We start from the raw sequence: 2,500 nt of genomic DNA on the forward strand, positions 1-2,500 counted from the left end.
CTTTGTGCAATGAAAAGCCTTTTGATTATTATTACCAATTTGGTTCTAAAAAGTTTACAAATCTTATGTTGAAAATTGTGTAAATTAACATACACAGTTTAGTACTAATAATAGTGGCAATGATAATGTGTATTGCACAAGATTTGATAGTTAATTATGCTTTAGAACAAGCATTGGAACACCTTGACAAGTAATAGCTAACTATCTCTTTGTCAGATGAATTGATAGGTTTGATTCACACTCCGTTTTTTTCATTAAAGAATTCTCAATATATTAGGCTAATCAGATTTGTACCACAGTTAGATGATAGCAATTAGTAGGGTACATTTCCCAATGGCCAGTCAAGAGGTGGAAAAGGCTTAGTGCTTAATATGTGTTCCCAATATTTTTTTTTGTTTTTTTTCAGTTTAGGTAGGTACTGCCCAAATACTACAGGCAAGGATTGGGAACAAGTGGAGTATAAAGAGGTTAACTTTTTATTTACTCTTAGGAGCAGTAATTTAGGGTAGCCTTGGAATAGAAAATCAAGTGTGCATATGACTACAGAAGAAATATTTGTAAATATGGTATGATTGTGAATACAAGGGCAGATGTGATTAGTGCACTTCCTTGGTGCTGCTCTTCTGTCCAAAGTGACTCTAAAATGTGATTGGTGTGTAATTGTGATTCTTAAGTACCTGGTCAGAGGATGCATGATGCAAAAATGGGCTCAAATACTTTCTTCTGTCATTGCCTCACTTTCATTCCCCAAGTTGGTATGAACTGATCTAGCTCTCTGTGTGGTCCCCAGCAAGCAGTGTTTTTTCCATTTATATATGGATGTCCTTGAAAAACCATACCAAACAAATGTTACTTGCCATGGAAATAGTGATGTGTTAAGATGTATGCAGGAGAAGTTTTTTAACTTTCATTTTTGGTTAAAAAGACCCATCAATTTCTACTGTAATTAACCCTGAACATTTAATATTTCATATTTAATATTTTCATAAACTTGCCACAGTTAAACATCAACCTGAAGCAGGTATGAAGTTGAAATATCTTGAAAAAAATAAGGTGCTATATTCACATCATGGCACTTTTTCAGCATACACTTTACTGTTATGTTGTAGAGGCTTACACTGATATGAAGCAGGTAAAGCTATCTTGTGTTTCTTTCCAAAAAGATATAGTGTGTTCTGTAATCAGTGCATTATAGAACTGTAAGTAGAAGCCAATACTCTCAAGCCTGGTTAGAATGCTGAAAGTTACAGAATTAGGGTAATTTTATCAATGCTATCATACTACTTGGGCTGGCAACTTACGGAATTTCTGATTTGCCCAACTTAACCAAGTGAGGTTTCTCTTCAAACATGTGAACTTGTAAAGTTAGGTTTAGATGTAGCTATTCAAGGCCTTTCAGTGTTAGCAAGTATAAAACTTCCTGGGAGGCTTCAGCATTTGCTCAAGTAGGGTATCTCTGGCTTAGTTCTATTTTAACTTTTGAGGTGCTCCATTTCTTATAGTATTGAGTTCTACAAATAAGATTTTTTTTTACATTTAGTACTCCTGAGTTTAAACATTGTGAGCTGCAACATATATGGAAATATTAAAGATAATTCAAGACTTGGGGTGCATCAATGTCTCTTCCATTAACAAATATTTTGGGTGCCAAAATATCCCACATAGAGTTTCACTTCTGTTGCAGTGGTAAATTGAAACAAATGGTTACTTTTGTTTGAGCTCTCATGGTTATTATTTGAATCATGACATTATATAATGGGTCTCCAGTCAGAATAGAACTTCGCCTTTCCTCATTACGGTTTTGGAAGCAGTGCAGGGCACATTTAGCAACCAATAGCAGCGTGTTGTTAGACTTGGATAACCTCTGCTTTTGACACTTATAAAGTGCTTTACACCATTTCAGGTAATTGACAAAGAATTGACTGCATAGTTAGCTATTTCTTAAATTGTGAATAACTTGAGTAGTGTTTGTAATTAAGATTTTAAACTAGGAGCAGTTAAAGAAAAATAGAAGTATAGCAAATAATGCTCTTTGGGAATCCACTTTTGTCGCTGATCCCTTGAAATGCTGCTATTGGGTGCTTGGTATGGCTTTCATATTTTCTTATTCTCATAAAGCATATTTGTAATTCATTGTACATTAGTACAGAATTATTGTAGCCATTTTTACCTAATTGCAGATTCATATGTATAAGCGAGAAAGCAATTTGTTGGAATAAATTTTTTGAGAATGCAGTTAGGATTTTTGGATGCATTTTTGTGGTGAGTGCTGGTTAGAGAGCGTTGGAACTGAGGCAGTTACTGTACAAGTGAGAGTGTTGGAACAAGTATTGTTGATAAATATAATAAAAGTACAGGCATGTAATGATTTGGTAAAAGTAATTGCCAAAATGCACTTAACTGAACCATTAAAGTTATTCTAGCTTGAGTCTAGGTCAATAAATTCCCAAATTGTGCCTAGTCCCTCTTGGAAGTGGTGGTGTGTACATATTGGTATGGT

At 34.4% G+C, this 2,500-nt stretch overlaps 1 protein-coding gene across 2 annotated transcripts in view; it reads left to right on the top strand.

Annotated features, from left to right (window-relative positions):
- The window catches only part of LOC125045235 (helix-loop-helix protein 11-like), a 32,028-nt gene that overhangs the window by 28,473 nt on the left and 1,055 nt on the right, over positions 1-2,500 (top strand). For both annotated transcript variants that reach the window (XM_047642391.1, XM_047642392.1), the window contains exon 8: positions 1-2,500. This exon is cut by the window's left edge and continues 1,764 nt beyond it; it is cut by the window's right edge and continues 1,055 nt beyond it. The gene's annotated coding sequence lies outside the window, so the exon portion shown is untranslated.

This window comes from Penaeus chinensis, chromosome 37 (genome assembly GCF_019202785.1).
Source record: "Penaeus chinensis breed Huanghai No. 1 chromosome 37, ASM1920278v2, whole genome shotgun sequence".
Classification (NCBI taxonomy): Eukaryota; Metazoa; Arthropoda; class Malacostraca; order Decapoda; family Penaeidae; genus Penaeus; species Penaeus chinensis.